The sequence below is a fragment of the Chlorocebus sabaeus genome, chromosome 1, assembly GCF_047675955.1.
Source record: "Chlorocebus sabaeus isolate Y175 chromosome 1, mChlSab1.0.hap1, whole genome shotgun sequence".
Taxonomy (NCBI): Eukaryota; Metazoa; Chordata; class Mammalia; order Primates; family Cercopithecidae; genus Chlorocebus; species Chlorocebus sabaeus.
This window is the reverse complement of record NC_132904.1, coordinates 17619461-17640876: the sequence shown is the minus strand read 5'-3', so window position 1 is coordinate 17640876 and position 21416 is coordinate 17619461. Positions and strand designations below refer to the sequence as shown.

The window sequence follows — 21416 nt, the reverse complement described above, 5'->3', positions numbered from 1 at the left end:
TCAATTTCAGCAGTTCTGGAGGACGAGGCAGGTGGATCACCTGAGATCAGGAGTTCGAGACCAGCCTAGCCAACATGGTGAAACCCCATCTCTACTAAAAGTACAAAAATTAGCCAGGCATGGTGGCAGGTGCCTATAAACCCAGCTACTAAAGAGGTTGAGGGAGGAGAATCGCTTCAACACGGGAGGCGAAGGCTGCAGTGAGCTGATATCGCACCGTTGCACTCCAGCTTTGGCAACAAGAATGAAACTGTCTCAAATAAATAAATAAAGCCATATCTGCACCTATGAACATATCTAAAAGTAGCACATCAAATTCGATTAAGTGAGATCCATCAGGTATCAATGCAATCACTAAACAAAAACTCATCATTCTTGTTGATATTTTCTCTGATTTTTTTTTTTTTTTCTTTTTTGAGACAGGGTCTCCCTGTTGCCCAGGCTGGAGTGTAGTGGCGTGATCTCAGTTCACTGCAACCTCCACCTCCTGGATTCAAGCCATTCTTGTGCCTCAGCCACTTGAGGAGCTGGGATTACAGGCACGTATCACCACATCTGGCTAATTTTTGTATTTTTAGTAGAGACAGAGTTTCACCACGTTGGCCAGACTGGTCTCAAACTTCTGGCCTTATGTGATCTGCATGTCTTGGCCTCCCAAAGTGCTGGGATTACAGGCATGAGCCACTGTGCTCTGCTTTAGAAAATATCAAAAGGGATGGACTGTGTTCAGCTTTACAAAATATCAACAGGGCTGGGAACAGTGGCTCACACCTGTAATCCCAACACTTTGGGAGGCCAAGGCAGGAGAATCTCTTGAGGACAGGAGTTCGAGACCAGGAGAGACCCCGTCTCTACAAATACTACAAAAATTAGCCAGCTGTAGTGGTGTGCACCTGTAGTCCCAGCTACTCGGAAAGCTGAGGCTGGAGGATCACTTGAGCCCAGGAGTTCCAGGCTGTAATTGCACTACTGCACTCAAGTCTGGGCAACAAAGAGAGATTCTGTCTCTAATGGAAAAGAAGGCCAGCATGGTAGCTCATGCCTGTAATCCCAGCACTTTGGGAGGCTGAGGCAGGAGGATTGCTGGAGGCCAGGAGGTCAAGACCAGCCTGGGCAACATAGTGGGACCCCATCTCTACAAAAAATAAAATTAGCCAAGCGTGGTGTTGCGTACCTATAGTCCCAGCTACTTGGGAGGTTGAGGTGGGGAAGGATCACTGAGGCCTGGGAGGTTGAGGCTACAGGGAGCCACAATAACGCCACTGCACTCCAGCCTGAGTGACACAATGAGACCTCGTCTCAGAAAACAACAGCAGGCCAAAAAAGCCCTAAACTTTACAAATCTGGAACTTAATGAAGTGTAAAATAAACAAATACATACTCATGGCCTCCACAGCACAGCAGAGGTTAAAAAATAACTATAGAATTCCATAAAGAAACCTCCACTTTAAGAAGATTCTAAGCCAATTCTATGACAAGGTCAAAGTTATTTTACAAAGGTCTCATCAAGGAAACTGCCTTCAAGGCAGGCATAATGTTGCCCTCCAGTAATCAATCCCAACCACTCAGGAGGCTGAGGCAGGAGGACTGCTTGAGCCCAAGGTTTGCACCAGTCTGGGCTATATAGTGGACCCGTGGACCCCTGTCCCCACCCCATCTCTAAAAAAAAAAAAAAAAAAAAAAAAGCTGTTTTTGGCAAATAAGGACTCTTGATACAATACAGTTTACAAAGCAAATAGCTAAAACTGATTAAGTCTTAAATCTGCATTACAACTCTAAGTATTAGAGCCCTCCTCCCCGCCTGAACTCGTCACTTTAAACTACAAAGAGACCCAGGTGTCCCCTATTACAAATCCAATATATTCATTTATAATTTTCAGTTTTCTTTGAACGCCGAAGCCTCTCAACACTAGATTCTCACATAAAGTAGAAACAGTGAATATGAAATCCAGGAAACCATATTACTCAAGTATTCCACAAGGAACAATGCCCTGTTTAGCAAAGCATTTCAGACACACAAATCTCATCCCTTAAGCCACAACAGACACAAGAAAATGCAAAACAAAACGCACTCATAAAAGGAAACAAAAGGAACATTGATATACTAGGTACTGCTCATCTATGTATGGCACTGCTAGGCATTTCACCTGTGTTACTTATTTCATTTGGCTGAAACGCATTATTGACCCAAGAGACAAGTGAGTGGTATGCCCATTTTACACACGGAAAAAGAAACAGCATTATCAATACTGTATCAGGCACTGTTCGGTGCCTAGCATAAGTTACCTCAATTAATCCTCACATTACTATTCTGAGTTGGTATCTCCACTTTAAAGATAGGAAAACACGCCCAGAAATGTAAACTGGTGGTACCCTAAATCCATTGTCCCAAGCTGTCAGTTATCCTTACCAGGCTGTGCTTATAAAGCCCATTCAAGTCACACCATCCTTTCAAAGCATTTCCATTTTCAGGATTCCACAATCAAAGAATCAACTCTCAATTACAGAAAGACTTAATTCTCCAGATTTTCATCAAAATTTTCTTATTTCTATTTTACTTGCCTTTTGACCATTTCAGTGTACTGTAACTCTAGTATACGTGTTCTAGTAACTATAGCATTATATTAATAGCAATCAACTTTGGGAGGCTGAGGAGGGCAGATCACCTGAGGTCAGGAGTTTGAGACCAGCCTGATCAACATAGAGAAACCCCATCACTACTAAAAATACAAAATTGGCCAGGTGTGGTGGCACATACCTGTAATCCCAGCTACACGGAAGGCTGAGGCAGGAAAATCGCTTGAGCCCAGGAGGCGGAGGTTGCAGTGAGCTGAGATGGTGCCACCGAACTCCAGCCTTGGCAACAAGAGTGACACTCAGTCTCAAAAAAGAAATAAAAATAAATAAAAAATCAAAGAATAGGCCAGACATAGTGGCTCATGCCTGTAATCACAATACTCTGGGAGGCCTAGGCAGGCAGATAACTTGAGGTCAGGAGTTTGAGATCTGCCTGGCCAAGCACGGCCAACGTGGCGAAATCCCATCTCTAATAAAAATACAAAAATTAAGGCCGGGTGGAGCAGTTCACGCCTGTAATCCCAGCACTTTGGGAGGCCGAGGTGGGCAGATCACCTGAAGTCGGGAATTTGAGATCAGCCTGACCAACATGGAGAAACTCCGTCTCTACTAAAAATACAAAACTCAGCCAGACGTGGTGGCGGGCACCTATAATCCCAGCTACTTGAGAGGCTGAGGCATGAGAATTGCTTGAATCCCTCCAGGCAGAGGTTGCAGTGAGCTGAGATTGAACCACTGCACGCTAGGCTGGGTGACAGAGCGAGACTCCATTTCAAAAATAAATAAATAAATAAATAAATAAATAAATAAATATTGACCTTCATTCAGAGCCATAAAGTCTCCAATACCCATTATTAAGAGGCAAATAAATTAAGAGGTTATTAAGACATTATAGTAAGGAACATATTGTTAATAATGAGTATTATTAAGAGGTTAATAACAAAGAGCAAATCTGAAGTCTTAAAGCATAAAGTTTGCCCAGCTGCCAGAGACTTTTTTTCTATTTCTTCTTTTTTTTATATGAAAGTTTTACAAAATTTGTACAAAAATACAGTAATTTTTGTATTTTATGTAGAGATGAGGTCTAGCTATGTTGCCCAGGCTGGTCTCAAGCTCCTGGGCTCAAGCAATCCACCTGCCTCAGTCTTCCAAAGTGCTGGGATTACACACACGCACCACCAAGCCCAGTCCCTCTCATATATATATATAAATTTTTTTCCGAGATGGAGTCTCACACTCTCACCCAGGCTGGAGTGCAGAGGCGCCATCTCAGCTCACTGCAAGCTCCGCCTCCTGGGTTCACGCCATTCTCCTGCCTCAGCTCCCGGGTAGCTGGGACTACAGGCACCCGCCACCACGCCTGGCTAATTTTTTGTATTTTTAGTAGAGACAGGGTTTGACCGTGTTAGCCAGGATGGTCTCGATCTCCTGACCTTGTGATCCGCCCACCTCGGCCTCCCTAATTTTTTTTAAGGGAGAAAAATAGGAGAAAGGCCTTTCATGCAATTGGCAGATACTCTCAGTATCTTTTTGGGGGGGGCAGGGTGCCGGGGAGAGAAAGGAGTTTTGCTCTTGTCGCCCAGGCTGGAGTGCAGTGGCGCCATCTTGGCTCACCACAACCTCTGCCTCCCTAGTTCAAACGATTCTCCTGCCTCAGCCTCCTAAGTAGTTGGGATGAGAGGCATGCACCACTATACCTGGCTAATTTTGTATTTTTAGTAGAGACAGGGTTTCTCCATGTTGGTCAGCCTCGTCTTGAACTCCCGACCTCAGATGATCTGCCCGCCTCAGGCTCCCAAAGTGCTGGGATTACAGGTGTGAGCCACCACGCCTGGCCAACTTTCTTCACACTAGAAAAAACTGAGAGACCTATGAGTTTTTTTTTTTTTTTTGGGACAGAGTCTCGCTCTATTGGCGGGCTGGACTGCAGTGGCGTGATCTCGGCTCACTGCAACCTCTGCCTCCCGGATTCTGGCAATTCTCCTGCCTCACGCTCCCGAGTAGCTGGGACTACAGGTGAGTGCCACCACACCCGGCTAATTTTTGTATTTTTAGTAGAGACAGGGTTTCACCACGTTGGCCAGGATGGTCTCGATCTCTTGACCTCGTAATCCGCCCACCTTGGCCTCCCAAAGTGCTGGGATTACAGGTGTGAGCCACCGTGCCTGGCACCTATGAATATCTCTGAAATGTTCATACCCGAAAGTATTATCCTAACTAGGCCATTAATGGCAGATTTACAAATTTATCTGTGCACAACATACAAAACCTAGAAATTGATCCACCTAACAAAGTCATTCATATATTATAGGTATAAAGCAAAGGCAGGAACTTGTCAATTCTTAACCTCTCCAAGTGATATTTTTCAGTACACATTATTTGAAAATGCTGTGCCGGGCACGGTGGCTCACGCCTGTAATCCCAGCACTTTGGGAGGCTGAGGTGGGCGGATCACCTGAGGTCGGGAGTTCAAGATCAGCTTGATCAACATGGAGAAACCCCCGTCTCTACTAAAAATACAAAGAATTAGCCGGAGGTGGTGGCATATGCCTGTAATCCCAGCTACTTGGGAGGCTGAGGCAGGAGAATCACTTGAACCTGGGAGGCAGAGGTTGTGGTGAGCCAAGATCGTGCCATTGCACTCCAGCCTGGGAAACGAGAGCGAAACTCTGTCTCCAAAAAAAAAAAAAAAAAAGAAAAAAGAAAATGCTGTACATTCAAAGATAGGAAAATCTGACTAGATTAGAAATTTTAAATACTATACACAGTGATTTGGATTATCGTTATAGACTACTTTATTATACATGCTGACATATCTGTATTTTCAAGAAGTTTGAATATGTCAGTAGACATCTCTCTTGTGATTGGCAATCCACATGAAGAGCATGAATTATAATCAATTAAACCTTTATAGAACTCCAACAGAGGACAGCAAAATAAAGGAGACATTCCTGACCTCAAGAAGTAGAGGAACACAGCCATAAAAGGAAATCAGGGCCGGGCACGGTGGTTCATGCCTGTAATCCCAGCAATTTGGGAGGCCAAGGCGTGTGGATCACCTGAGGTCAGGAGTTTGAGACCAGCCTGGCCAAAATGGTGAAACCCCATCTCTACTAAAAATACAAAATTAGCCAGGCTAGGTGGCTCATGCCTGTAGTCCCAGCTACTTAGGAGGCTGAGGCAGCTTGAACTCGGGAGGCGGAGGTTGCAGTGAGCCGAGATCGCGCCACTGCACTCCAGCCTGGACGATAAGAGTGAAACTCCAACTCAAAAAAAAAAAAGGAAATTAGGTCCTGATACATACTACAAAATGACGCATGGACCTTGAAAACAACATGCTAAGTGAAATAAGCTAGACACAAAAAGCCAAGTATTATATTCCAGTTACATGAAATATCTAGAATAAGCAAATTCACAGACACAAAGATAGATGAGAGGCTACCAGAGGCAGGGGGGAAGGGAAAATTGAGAGTTATTGCTTAACGGTTACAGAGGTTCTGTTTAGGGTGATGAAAACATTTTGGAAAGATCACAGTGATGATTGCACAACATCTCAATGTAATTAATGTCATTAAATTACACACTTAAAAAGGGTTAAAACGGGCCGGGCGCAGTGGCTCATGCCTGTAATCCCAACACATTGGGAGGCCAAGGCAGGTGGATCACGAAGTCAGGAGTTCAAGACCAGCCTGGCCAAGATGGTGAAACCCGGTCTCTACTAAAAACACAAAAATTAGCCAGGCACGGTGGCAGGAACCTGTAATCCCAGCTACTAGGAAGGCTAAGGCAGAAGAATCGCTTGAACCAGGGCAGCAGAGATTGCAGTGAGCCAAGATCGGGTCACTGTACTCTAGTCTGGGCGAAAGAGTGAGACTCTGTCTTAAAGAAAAGAAAAAAAAAAAAAGGTTAAAACAACCTAAATGTAAGACCTAAAACTATAAAACTCTTAGAAGAAAATATAGGGGAAAAACTTCATGATACTGGATTTGACAATGATTTCATGGATATGACACCAAAAGCACAGGCAACAAAACCAAAAATAAACAAATGGGACTATATCAAACATGAAATATTTTGTGTATCAAAGCATACAATCAACAAAGTGAAAAGACAAATTACGGAATGGGAGAAAATATCTGCAAATCATCTATCTAATAAGGGGTTAATATCCAGAAAACAGAGGCTGGGTGTGGTGGCTCACACCTGTAATCCCAGTACTTTGGGAGGTTGAGGCGGGCGGATCACCTGAGGTCAGGAGTTCAAGACCAGCCTGGCCAACATGGTGAAACTCCCTCTCTACTAAAAATACAAAAATTAGCCGGGCATGGTAGCACATGACTGTAGTCCCAGCTACTCAGGAGGCTGAGGCAGGAGAATCGCTTGAACCCAGCGGGTGGAGGTTGCAGTGAGCAGAGATCACGCCACTGCACTACAGCCTGGGCAACAGAGCGAGACTCCGTCTCAAAAAAAAATCCAGGAAATATAAAGAATGTCTGTAATTCAACAATACAAAAATCAAAAAACTTGATTGAAAACTGGGAAATGGCCTTGAACAGACATTTCTCCAAAGATAATATATAAATGGCCAAGTATACAAAAAGATGCTCAACATCACTAGTCAGCAGAGAAATACAAATCAAAACCACCACAGTGAGGTGTCTCACACCCATTAAGATGGCCACCAAAAAAAAAAAAGATTGGTGAGGATGTGGAGAAACTGGAACCCTTGTGTCCTACTGGTGAGACTGTAAAATGGTGCAACTTCTATAGAAAGCAGTATAGGGGTTCTTAAAAAAATAAAAATAAAACTATTCCAGTGGACTGTATTCTTTCAAAATAATAAAAATTAAAAACAGAATGATCACTTGATCCAGCAATCCCACTTTGGAGTATATATTCAAAACAAATGATACTGTTCCAAAGGCTGGAATACCTATTCGCACACCCAGTCACAGCAGCACTATTCACAATAGCCAGGAGGTAGCTGCAACCCAAAAGTCCATTAGTGGATGCAGTCCATAAACAACATGATATATATATATATATACACAATGAAGTATTAGCCTTAAAAAGGAAATAAATCCGGTCACATAGTACAAAATGGATGAGTCTTCAGGACATTACACTAAGTGAAATAAGTCTGTCACAAAAACCAGACATGGTATGATTCCACTTACATGATGTTATCTAAAGTGGTCAAAATCGTAGAAACAAATAACGGTGGTTACCAGGGGCTAGTGGGAAGGGGAAAAGGGGAGCTGTTGTCTAACAGGTATAGAGTTTTAGATATGCAAAATGAAAAACTCACAGATCTGTTTTCCAACAGTGTGAATGTACTTAACGTCACAGAACACTTAAAAATGACTAAGTTAGTAAATGTTGTGAGTCTTTTTTTTTTTTTGGATACAGAGTCTTGCCTTGTCGCCCAGGCTGGAGTGCAGTGGCGCAATCTCAGCTCCCAGCAACCTCCGCCTCCTGGGCTCAAGCGATTCTCCTGCTTCAGCCTCCCAAGTAGCTGGGACTACAGGCACATGCCACTGCACCTGGCTAATTTTTGTATTTTTAGTATAGACGGGGTTTCACCATATTGGCCAGCTGGTTTCGAACTCCTGACCTCGTGATCCGCCCGCCTCGGCCTCTCAAAGTGCTGGGATTACAGGCGTGAGCGACCGCGCCCAGCCAATTTTGTGTTTTTAACCATAATTTTAACATGTAGGCCAGGCTCAGTGGCTCACATCTTTATTCAGAAGTTCAAAACCAGCCTGGGCAAAACAGTGACACCCTGTCTCTACAAAAATAAATAAATAAATAAATAAATAAATAAATAAATAAAGGCCAGGCATGGTAGTTCATGCCTATAATCCCAGTACTTTGGGAGGCTGAGATGGGCAAATCACCTGAGGTCAGGAGTTCTAGATGGGCCTGGCCAACACGGTGAAACCCCATCTCTACTAAAAATACAAAAACTATCTGGGCGCAGTGGCAAGCGCCTGTAATACCAGCTATTCAGGAGGCTGAGGCAGGAGAATTGCTTGAGCCCGGCGGGCAGGGTTGCAGTGAGCTGAGATCACACCACTGCACTCCAGTATGAGTGACAGAGCAAGACTCCATGGCGGGGTCGGGGCTGGGGGGTTGGGACTGGACCCACATCACAAAACTGTGACTAGGATAAGCCTGTTTTGCGAAAATAGGCATTTCTATAGCATATAAAAATGACGGGCAAGATAAAGACCCAATATTTAACAATCATCTCTGAGTGGTGGCACTATGGGTGAGTTTCTTCCTTTTTTGACTTATATGTACTTTTATAATGAATCTGTAACTTCTCTATTAAGAAAAATACATGGAAATCTTTAGAAAAATAAATCATTTTGGCTAAAAACTTCACTGTCTGCCTATTACCTCATGGGTATTTCACCATATTACAGAAGCTGAACTAATACCATGTGAGACAGATGCTGTTTCTTTCATTTTGCAGGTGAGAATAAACTGAGGAGCAGAACAGTTGAGTGACTTGCCAAGGTTGTATAACCAGTAAATGACAGAGCAAGCATTACAATCCAGGCCTAGTTCTAACTTCAAGTCAGGGTCCTTTCCCATTTCATTACATCTCAAAGGGTAGACTGCATTATTATACTCATGATATTGTTTAAAAAAACAAAATAACCTTGGGCAAGTAGGTCACTTAACTTCTAGGGCCCTCAGTTTCTTAATCCAAAAAGTGAATGGGTTCTAGAAAAGATATTCCATCTCTAACAGCCCCTCCTGCTAGTGGATCTTAAGTCTAGATAGCACAATCTTTAAAGAAAACCCTGGGTTTTCTTTTTTTTTTTTTTTTTTTTTTTGAGACGGAGTCTTGCTCTGTGCCCAGGCTGGGGTGCAGTGGCCAGATCTCAGCTCACTGCAAGCTCCGCCTCCCGGGTTTACGCCATTCTCCTGCCTCAGCCTCCCGAGTAGCTGGGACTACAGGCGCCCGCCACCTCGCCCGGCTAGTTTTTTCTATTTTTTAGTAGAGATGGGGGTTTCACTGTGTTAGCCAGGATGGTCTCGATCTCCTGACCTCGTGATCCACCCGTCTCGGCCTCCCAAAGTGCTGGGATTACAGGCTTGAGCCACCGCGCCCGGCAAACCCTGGGTTTTCTTTTCTTTAAAGGGATCAGAATGAATGGCTGAATAGAAGTTGAGGCCTATGCTCTGGGCCTAAGGCCATTCTTAATGGAAACAGGTGGTGGACTGTCATGAGAAAAGAACCACTAGGGGAACCATAACCTTCCTGGTTAAAGCAACAGCTGAAAACTCCAGCTTTGCTTTACCAACAGTGCTGCTTTAATCTTGGCTAACTCATGATCAGAAACCACATACTAGGTAAGTAAAGCCAGAAGAATACAAAAATTAGCATGAGAAGAAAATCACCGTAGCAACAGTTTGTGCACGCTATAGTAATCCCATGATTTTCTAAGTGGACTCATTAATGCTAAAACAGAAAGGGTGATTCTATATGGAGACGCCTTCATTCTCACCAAGGATTAATGGAGAGGCTGAAACTTCCATAGCACTTGGAGAGAAGCTACACTTGTGGGCAAGGGGAAAGCATGCAATTAAAGCCTTCCCAATTCACGGGTAATCAAAGACAGTGAAAAGACCTTAAGACCTTCAAAAGGTGAAGTTCCGGTCGGTCAGACGCAGTGGCTCACGCCTGTACTCCCAGCACTTTGGGAGGCGGGTGGATCACCCGAGGTCAGGAGTTCGGGAACATCCAGCCTGATCAACATGGTGAAACCTCATCTCTACTAAAAATACAAAAATTAGCCGGGAGTGGTGGCGCATGCCTGTAATCCCAGCTACTTGGGAGGCTGAGGCAGGAGAATCGCTTGAACCTGGGGAGGTTGCAGTGAGCCGAGATCGCGCCACTGCACTCCAGCCTAACCAACAAGAGCGAAACTCCGTCTTAAAAAAAAAAAAAAAAAAAATGAAGTTCCTGTAAAAGATTGAGTATTTGTAACCTCTTACACTGCACACATTATAAAGCATTTCATGCTCCTTAAAACTGTTATACAGTCTTTTTACTCGAAGGTAATAAACCTACAGCTCTCTCCTGGCGAGAAAGAGATTCCATTTTGCAGAAACAGATTCCAATCAAAATCTCACCACATTACCCTCAACTATGGGTATGAGCCTAAACCAATGAGAAGCTCCTTGTTCATGTGCAATGGTCTCCGAGAACTAAAACAACATCCTGCCCGAAGGACCACAACCAAGACACCACCGGTTTTAAATTCAAAGCCTGTTCCCTAGCGAAGAAAGCGCTTTAATGTGTTCCCCGCGCTCCCGGGTGCGAGATTCCTGCCCAGCTACTAGGCCACGACAGGGTGAGCACCTGATGTGGGGGGAGGGCAAGCCAAGGCCTTAGCGGATCAGGGGCGAGAAACGAGGGGCTCTCGAGGCTCCAGAAAAGCGCTGCCTTTTAGAGGCGGAGACCCTTCGGTACCCACAGGGGTGAACACCAAGAACACGTGGGGCGACAGGGGCAGAGATGGGGTGTCCCGGGCAGGAAGCCTGGGTCCAGCACAGCAGCCAGAAAGAGGAGGAAAACGGAGCTGGCACTGGGTAGGGAACGAGGCCTTTGAGCCCAGAGGGTGAAGGTAAAGGGCGCGGGGAGAGGAAGCAAGGCCACGAGGAGGGCGGGTCTCCCAGGGCGCGGGGGCACGCGCCGGGCAAGCCCGACAGGACCCGGGGAGCCTGGGACCCCGACATGCAGGAGGAGATCGCAGCCCTGCCCCAGGACGCAAAGAACGAGGAGAGGCCGCGCCCGGAGGGCCCTGTGACCCGCGGCCTCCCGAACCGGACCCGCCCCGCGGCGCCTCCCTCTTGCCTTCTTTCCCTCCCTCCCTCCCGCGGCCCGTTATCCTGCGGCCGCAGCACTCACCAGCGGCTGCACCTGAGCCCGCCGCTGCCTCAGCTGCTACCTGCGCCTCCGCAGCCGCCGCCGCCGCCGCCGCCTCGCTGCTGAGGCCGAATCCCGGGGGAGCCTCCGCGTCCCGCCGCCGCTGCCGCCGCTGCCGCCAGAGCAGAACACCCCAAAATGGCGGCACTTCCGGCACCTACCACCGGCGGGGAGGGCGGAGGAGGAGGGGGAGCGCGACGAAGGGGAACGTATCACCGCGGCGCCGCCCGCAGCGCAGATGCGAGCGGAGCGCGGCGTAGGGGCGGGCCGAGCGCCGGGCACTGCAGCGCCCCCTCGGGCTGGGAAGTGGAGGAGCTGCCGCGCCTAAGCCCCTGGGGCTGCGGGCGGAGCCCTCAGCCGAGGGAGCTGCAGGGGCACATCTCTTTGTCTCCGAGCCCTACTGGAGGGAAGAGCCAGGCCTGGGAATCAAGTTCTTGACTCCGCCCACCGCACCCACAGGAGCTCTAGATGACCCTGGTGGGCAAGGAGGCACCCCTACTGGGCACTGAGTAGAAGCATAATAAGATATTTGTTGAATAAATGGATGAGTGAAGGAGTGACTGGTGCTTGGCCAGCGTTGGGCACATGGCACGCCCCTTTTTGCCCCAACAGATAAGCAACAGCATCCAGGCCTTCCTTCCTTGCTGGGATGTGGATATGTGTATTCCAAGTGCAGGGAGTGCCTTTTAGCAAGATAATCAGTGTGAACGCACAACCTGGCAACGATCGCTGCGACATCAGGAAGTTCACAAAGATTCTATTAAGAGACCGATTGCTCAGCCATAACCTGCTTTTCCCAGAAAAAAAAAAAAGTACATATATTTTCTTAACAACTCAGGTTAGGTCTTTAAAGACTTCCTCCCGAGTTACTCAGGAATCCCTGGGTGTAGATGGAACGCAAGCACTACAATTTGTTGTTGTTGTTGTTTGAGCCAACGTTTATTACGTAGGTTCCAGACCTTGTGAGGCAGTTAAATGCAGGTTAACAAAACTTTGTTCTGGAAGCTTTTGGCCCCATCAACATGCAAATAACTCATGGGATGGTTTCTCTGTAACATCATCTGGCTTCCCAGAGAATATAATTTTTATACCCACAAATACTGATTATATCCTACCTTACCACAAACAAGTGGGCTTCCAAGCAGAAGCCTCAAGGCCTCAAGGGTTTTCCTCTGTCGCCTTTGGAGGGGAAAAAAAAAACTAACCACAGTTTTTCTGGTACCGTTTAGTCCTTAAATTGTACATCATCATATTCCCTAATTGTACTGGGTAGTTTTATATACATTCATAATGCTGATAATATGATCTTGTTCTTGTTAATAGTTTTATGTGTAATTGACTGAAAACATTCTGTATTTATAGACCATTATAGCTTACAGAATGTTGTCAAAAATATTACCATATATTTCCTCCTATAGGTTATAGAAATGTTTCAAGCAGAGAATCTGTCTCCTTTTGTGCTCCACAGAATCATGTGGATATCCACATGGCTCACTTCCTCATCTCCTTCAGACTTTGACTTAAGTGTCACCTTCTTAGTCCATTTTTCCCTGAGCACCCTATTTTACATTGCTCACATGCATGGCATACGTATGCACACTATGCACACACATACACACACCCCCATGCTTTCAATCCCACTTTCATTTTTATCTAAAACACTTATCATTATCTAACACAGTTTTGTTTTGTTTTTTGGGGGTTTTTTTTTTCTTTTTTTTTGAGACAGTCTTGCTCTCGTCACCCAGGCTGGAGTGCAGTGCTGCAATCTCGGCTCACTGCAACATCCACCTCCCAGGTTCAAGCAATTTTCCTGCTTCAGCCTCCCAAGTAGCTTATAGGCGCCCGCCACCACGCCTGACTAATTTTTGTATTTTTAGTGGAGACAGGGTTTCACCATGTTGGCCAGGCTGGACTCAAACTCCTGACTGCAAGTGTTCTGCCTGCCTCTGCCTCTCAAAGTGCTGGGATTACAGGTGTGAGCCACTGCACCTGGCCTCACAGTATATTTTGTACTTAAATATTTTACTTGTTTTATTGACAGTAGCCCAGAAGGTAAACCAAAAGGTAAACTTCATGAGGATAGAGGTTTTTTCTGTTTTATTTCACTGCTCTATCCTCAGGGCCTCGATAATGCCTAATCCATAGTACATGCTGAATAAATATTGTTGACTTAATAGGTATATCTAAGTGCCAGGTATGGAAAACGAATGAAATGTTCAGCCTTTAGAAGCTTCTTGGAACCTGTCCATGAGCTAAATAAGGACAGGCACCACGCCCATCTTGTTATATCTCCAGTGCTTTTCACAGTATCTGACTCAATAAATATTTCTTGAAGAGCAACCAGAAACTTTTCCATACCCATCTTGTTATTCTCCTAATATCACCGTTGCCTTTCCTTGTATCTAACTCAATAGATACTTCTTGAAGAGCAACCAGAAGCTTTTTCCTATTCTATCTGCACCTTGACTTAGGGCTCCCATTTGCAAGGGAGGAACTTGCAAGGTATTAATATCACTCTTGCATTGAGTTACCAAGGAAGGCCACAGCCTGTTAGCCCAAGGTTGGGGGGAAGAACAATTATATGAAGAACGCAAATAGATTTTGTAACTTCAAAAGGTTTCAGCAGCATAGACAAAATGCTAAACAGTCCAAATACAAAAAAAAAAAAAGCTTAGTGTGAGATTTAAGAGTATGTAAAGCTTCCTGTTTCATGTTTTGCCTTACAAATAGATTAAGATTTATTTTTTTAAAAAATAGCCAGTGTTCGCCAGGCGCAGTAGCTCATGCCTGTAATCCTAGCACTTGGGGAGGCCGAGGCAGATGGATTACCTGAGGTCAGGAGTTCAAGACCAGCCTGGCCAACGTGGCAAAACCCTGTCTCTACTGAAAAATACAAACATCAGCCGGGCATGATGGCAGGTGCCTGTAGTTCCAGCTATTCGGGAGGCTGAGAAAGAATCGCTTGAACTTGGGAGATGGTGGTTGCAGTGAGTCGAGATAGAACCACTGCACTCCAGCCTGGGCAACAGAGCAAGACTCCGTCTCAAAAAAAAAAAAAAAAAAAAAATAGCTAGTGTTAGTAAGAGTGCAGAGAAATAGACTTCTCCAAGTGGTGGAGGGAGTAAAGTTCAGGTAATCTGCCTAGAGGAATCTGAACTTTTACATACCTTTCTAGGAATTTATCCTAAGGAAAGATTCATGGATAATGGCAGAGACTGTAACAGTTTTATTTTTTATTTTTATTTTTCTAGACACAGGGTCTTGCTCTGTCACCCAGCCTGGAGTGTAGTGGTGCTATCCATAGCCACTGCAACCTTGAACTCCTGGGTTCAAGCAATCCTTCCACCTGAGCCTTGTGAGTAGCTGAGATTACAGGTGTGTGCCACCATGTCCAACTAATTTTTTTTCTTTTGTAGAGACAGGGGTCTCACTATGTTTCCCAGGCTGGTCTCAAACTCTTGAGCTCAAGCGACCCTCCCCACTCGGCCTTCCAAAGTTTTGGGATTACAGGTGTGAGCCATGACACCTGGCCATAACATTGTTTAAACAGCATAAAATTTGATACAAAAGGAGATTGATAAATTATAGTTCATTCATAGCCATATAACAATAGAGAAATAATTATAGAGGAAATGATGATAGCCAGGCATGATGGCTTACTCCCATAATCCCAGCTACCTTGGAGGCAAGGCAGGAGGACTGTTTGAGGCCAGGAGTTCAAATCCAGCCCAGGCGACATAACAAGACACCATCTCCACATAAATAAAAAATTTAAAAATGTTAGCCTGGCATGGTGGCATGCACATCTGCAGTTCCAGCTTCTTAAGAAGCTGAGGTAGGAGAACCCCTTCAGCCCAGGAGTTCCAGGTTGCAGTGAGCTATGATCATGACACTGCACTCCAGCCTAGGCAACAGAGTAAGACCCTGTCCCTATTTGGTTTTTATTTATTTATTTATTTATTATTAATTTAATTTTATTTTTTTTAAAAGGAGTCTCGCTCTGTTGCCCATGCTGGAGTGCAGTGGCACCACCTTGGCTCACTGCAACCTCTGCCTCTCAGATTCAAGCGATTCTGCTGCCTCAGATCCGGAGTAGCTGGGATTACAGGCATGCGCCACCATGCCTGGGTAATTTTGTATTTTTAGTAGAGTCAGGGTTTCGCCATGTTGGTCAGGTTGGCCTTGAACTCCTTACCTCAGGTGATCCACCCACCTAGGCCTCCCAAAGTGCTGGGAGCCACGGCGCCCGGCCTATTTACTTTTCTTTCTTGTTTTTTGTTTGTTTGTTTGTTTTTTGGTTTTTGTTTGAGACGGAGTCTGGCTCTGTGGCCCAGGCTGGAGTGCAGTGGCACAATCATGGCTCACTGCAACCTCCCCTTCCCAGGTTCAAGCGATTCTCCTGCCTCAGCCTCCTGGGTTGCTGGGACTACAGGCGCATGCCACCAAACCTGGCTAATTTCTTGTATTTTTAGTAGTGGTGGGGTTTCACCGTGTTAGCCAGGATACTCTCAATCTCCTGACACCGTGATCCGCCCGCCTTGGCCTTACAAAGTGCTGCGATTACAGGCATGAGCCACCACGACCGGCCTGTTTTTCTTTTTAAAGAGACAAGATCTTGCTATATTGCCCAGGCTCGTGTGCAGTGACTTTTCACAGGCATGATTCCACTACAGATCAGCACGGGATTTTTGACCTGTTCCATTTCCAGCCTGAGCTGGTTCACCACTGCTTAGGTAACCTGGTGGTCCCCCTCTCTCTGGAGGTCACGATGTTGATGCTGAACTTAGTGCAGACACCTGATTGACATAGTGCACTACAGCCCAGAACTTCTGGACTCAAGTGATTCCCCTGCCTCAGCCTCCCGAGTAGTTGGGACTTACAGGCACATGCCACCTCGCCCTGCCCTTGTCTCTAAAAGAAAAAAAGAAAACTCTTTTTTTTTTTGAGATGGAATTTCACTCTTGTTGCCCAGGCAGGAGTGCAATGGTGCAATATCAGCTCACTGCAAATTCCGCCTCCCGGGTTCAAGCAATTCTCTTGCCTCATCCACCATGCCCAGCTAATTTTTTGTATTTTTAGTAGAGACAGGGTTTTTCCATGTTGGCCAGACTAGTCTTGAACTCCTAACCTCAGGTGATCTGCCCGCCTCAGCCTCCGAAAGTGCTGGAATTATAGGTGTGAGCCACCGCGCCTGGCCAGAAAGAAAACTCTTAAGGCCTGGTTATATTCAGGTGGTGCTGCGAGCATCACGCTGCATCACATCTGGAGGCCTATAGCCTATGACGTCAGGTTGTCTGTCCTGTTTTTAGTGACACAGACTCATCCGTGGTTGAGGTGGCCTCAGCCTGATCCCTCTGTGGTCAAGTTTCCTATAAGTGTTTCATCTAATGCTTTTATCCATTGATGGCTATTAACTAGATCCATTATTTTACCAAAACGCAGACTTTCTGATTTTTTATATCTATAAAATATATAATATACACACTATATATAATGTATAATATACACACTATATATAATGTATAATATACACACTATATAATGTATAATATACATACTATATGTAATATATAATGCATTCTATATATAATATGCATTCTATATAATATATAACATGCATACATATAACATATAATATACATATGATATACAATATATAATATACATATATAATATACACACAATATATAATATACATATATAATATGCATATTATATATAATATACATATAACATATAACACATAATTTATAATATACATATATAATATACATATTATATAATGTACACATCACTGCACTCCAGCCTGGGTGACAGAGTGAGACTCTGTCTCAAAAACAAAAAACAAAACATTTTCTCTATATAGTTATAATGACCTTTATCAATATGTGTACATGAATATACAAAGACCACATGTTGTATGATCCATGTATATGAAATGTTTGGAATAGGCAGATCCACTGAGACAGGAAGTCAATTCGTGGTTGTCAGGGAATGAGGGAATGGGGAGTGATTGCTAATGGGTATAGGATTTCTTTTTGGGATGATGAAGTTTTCTAAAATTAGATATTGGTGATGGTTGTGCAACCCTGTGAGTATATTAATAAACACTGAATTGTATAGTTAGGAGGGTGACAAGGCATATGCATTATACCTCAATAAAGCTGTTACCAAAAAAAATGTTAACATTGGAGGGGGAAGGACATAATGGACTCTCAGTACTATTTTTAAAACCTTTCTGTGCATCTAAATTATTCCACATTTAAAAGTTTATTCCTGGCCGGGCGCAATGGCTCAGGCCTGTAATCCCAGCATTTTGGGAGGCCAACGCGGGTGGATCACGAGGTCAGGAGATCAAGACCATCCTGGCTAACACGGAGAAACCCCGTCTCTACCAAAAATACAAAAAATAAGCCGGGCGTGGTGGCGGGCGCCCATAGTCCCAGCTACTTGGGAGGCTGAGGCAGGAGAATAGCGTGAACCCAGGAGGCGGAGCTTGCAGTGAGCCAAGACCACGCCACTGCACTCCAGCCTGGGCAACAGAGCGAGACTCCGTCTCAGAAAAAAAAAGTTTATTCCACAAAGAGACACCACACCCACTAAATTGGCTATAATGAAAGACAGATAATAAGTGTTGGCGACCATGTGGCATGGCAACATTGGAACCCTCCATACTCTCCTGGTGGGAATGCAAAAAGGTGCAGTCACTTTGGAAAACTGACAGTTCTTCTAAAGGTTAAACATAGTAATACTCTATAACCTCACAATTCCATGATTAGTCAAATATACAAGAGAAATGAAAACCTATGTCCATAAGTTGTATGAAGATGTTCCCAGCAGCATTGTTCAACATAGCCCAAAATGGAAACAACTCAAATGTCCATCAACTGATAAACAGATAAAAACATGTGGTCTGTCCATATATTGAAATATTATTTGGCAATAAAAAGGACAGTCCTGATACTTGCTACAACATAGACGATCCTTGAAAACATTCTAAGCATAAGACAGATATCAATACACAAGAGATATCTATTAAGAAAAAAAGGCTAGGCGTGGTGGCTCACACTTGTAATCCCAGCACTATGGGAGGCTGAGATGGGCAGATCATGAGGTCAGAAGATTGAGACCATCCTGGCTAAGACGGTGAAATCCCATCTCTACTAAAAATACAAACAATTAGCCAGATGTGGTGGCGGGCGCCTGTAGTCCCAGCTACTCAGGAGGCTGAGGCAGGAGAATGGTGTGAACCCGGGAGGCGGAGCTTGCAGTGAGTCGAGATTGTACTCCAGCCTGGGCAACAGAGAGACTCCGTCTGAAAAAAAAGAAAAGAAAAGAAAAAGAAAAAAAAAAGGCCACATGCAGTTGCTAACACCTGTAATCCCAGCACTTTGGGAGGCCCAGGCGGGCAGTTCACCTGAGGTCGGGAATTCAAGACCAGGCTGACCAATATGGAGAAACCGTCTCTACTAAAAATATAAAATTAGTTGGGAGTGGTGGTGCATGCCTGTAATCCCAGCTATTAGGGAGTCTGAGGCAGGAGAATTGCTTGAACCTGGGAGGTGGAGGTTGCAGTGAGCTGAGATCATGCCATTGCACTCCAGCCTGGGCAACAAGAATGAAACTCCATCTCAAAAAAAAAAAAAGGGTGGGGTGGCTCACGCATGCAATGCCAGCACTTCGAGAGGCTGAAGCAGGAAGATCACTTGAGTCCAGTAGTTCGAGATCAACCTGGACAATATGGTGAAAGCCCACCTCTACCAAAAATACAAAAATTCGCCACCAGGTGTGGTGGTGTGCACCTGTGGTCCCAGATACTCAGGAGGCTGAGGTGGGAGAATTGCTTGAGCCCAAGAGGTGGAGGTTGCAGTGAGCTAAAATCACACCATTGCACTCCAGCCTGGGCAACAGGAGTGAAACTCTATCTCAAAAAAAAAAAAAAAAAAAAAAGAAGAAGAAGCCAGATACAAAGAACACATACTGTATGACTCCATTTATTTGAAATACACTAGGCTAGACACAGTAGTTCAGACCTATAATCCCAGTACTTTGGGAGGCCAAATTGGGAGGATTGTTTGAGCCCAGGAATTCAAGATCACTTTGTTTTGTTTTGTTTTTGACATGGTGTCACCCAGGCTGAAGTGCAGTGGCGTGATCTTGGCTCATCACAACCTCTGCCTCCCGGGTTCAAGTGATTCTCCTGCCTCAGCCTCCCGAGTAGCTGGGATTACAGGCGCCCACTATTATACCTGGCTAATTTTTGTATGTTTTTAGTAGAGATGGGGTTTCTCCATGTTGACCACGCTGGTCTCAAACGCCTGACCTCTGGTGATCTGCCTGCCTCAGCCTCCCACAGTGCTGGGATTACAGGAGTGAGCCACTGTGCCCAGCCCTGAGATCAGTTTGGGCAACACAGTGAGACCCCATCACCACAAATAATAAAAAATTAGCCAGGCATCGTGGCACACGTCTGTAGTCTCAACTCCTTGGGAGGCTGAGTTGGGAAGATTGCTTGTACCCAAAAGGTCGAGGCTACAGTGAGTCATGGTCATGCTGCCACTGCACTCTAGTCTAGGTGACAGTGAGACCCTGTTTCCTAGAAAAAAAAAAAGAAGAAAAGTAAAAAGAAGAAATGCCCTAAACATGCTAAACATGTAAATCTATAGAGTCAGAAAGTAGGTTAGTGTTCGCCTAAAGCTGGAGGATGATTGGGAGAAAATGGTGTCTCTGCTAATGGATATGGGGCTTATTTTGAGGGCAATGAAAATATTCTAAAATTAGGTCGGGTGCGGTGGCTCACGCCTGTAATCCCAGCACTTTGGGAAACCAAGGCGGATGGATCACCTGAGGTCAGGAGTTTGAGAGCAGTCCGGCCAACATGGCGAAACCCTGTCTCTACTAAAAGCACACAAAAAATTAGCCGGGCATAGTGGTGGGCACCTGTAGTCCCAGCTATTGGGGAGGCTGAGGCAGGAGAATTGCTTGTACCCGGGAGGCGGAGGTTGCAGTGAGCCGAGATGGCGCTACTGTACTCCAGCCTAGGCAACAGAAGGAGACTACATCTCAAAAAAGAAAATAAAATGAATCTTTTAAAACCACCAGATGGGCCAGGTGGGGTGGCTCATGCCTGTAATCCCCACACTTTGGAAGGTTGAGGGGGATGGATCACCTGAGGTCAGGAGTTTGGGACCAGCCTGGCCAACATGGTGAAACCCCATCTCTACTAAAAATACAAAAATTAGCTGGGTGTGGTGGCATGTGCTTATAATCCCAGCTACTTGGGAGGCTGAGGCAGGAGAATCACTTGAACCCAGGAGGCGGAGGTTGCAGTGAGCCGAGATTGTTTGACTGCACTCCAGCCTGGGCAACAGAGTGAGACTCCATCTCAAAACAAACAACAAAAAAGTAAATAGCTGGCATTACAACCATTCTACTTACCTTTTTGTAGGTTACAGGTTTCATATTTGAGCTTTTCATAATTTTTAATGATATATTAATACATTATAATGCATATTTTCCTATTTTTTTCCTGCTATGTAAACACTGCTGTTTGGTCAGACGATGGAGAGAGCCGTGCCCTGGGACGGGTAGGGGAGGAGGAAGGCGACCTCAACCCAAGTCCCCTGTTCACCCTGGGATCAGGCCCTCACCCAGGTAGCTCCTCTGTTTGAAAGCTCTAAGCCCTTCCACTCTCCTCTTCAGGGCTACCTGGCACACAGCCTCTTCCTTGTCTATTCTTCCCTTTGGTAGGGTCACACCCGCACTTAGGGTCACTGCCCCCTTCTCTGGTCGAGGGTTGGAGGGAGTGTCCTTCCTGCTCTCCTCCCCTGGGGTCACACCCCTTCCCTCGGAGGAAGGAGGTCACCGGCCACAGGCGGGGGCCTCAGTTTCC

At 45.3% G+C, this 21416-nt stretch overlaps 1 protein-coding gene across 26 annotated transcripts in view; it reads right to left on the bottom strand.

The window, feature by feature from the left end:
• Positions 1–11680, bottom strand: part of CELF1 (CUGBP Elav-like family member 1) — a 90755-nt gene extending 79075 nt beyond the window's left edge. For 17 of the 26 annotated variants that reach the window (XM_073016314.1, XM_007999399.3, XM_037999331.2 and 14 more), the window contains exon 1: positions 11504–11680. The gene's annotated coding sequence lies outside the window, so the exon portion shown is untranslated. Of the gene's footprint in view, positions 1–2758; positions 2837–11503 lie in introns of those variants that run through there. The other 9 variants (XM_037999334.2, XM_007999438.3, XM_037999340.2 and 6 more) reach the window with 2 other exon arrangements.
• Positions 11681–21416: the final 9736 nt, after the last annotated feature.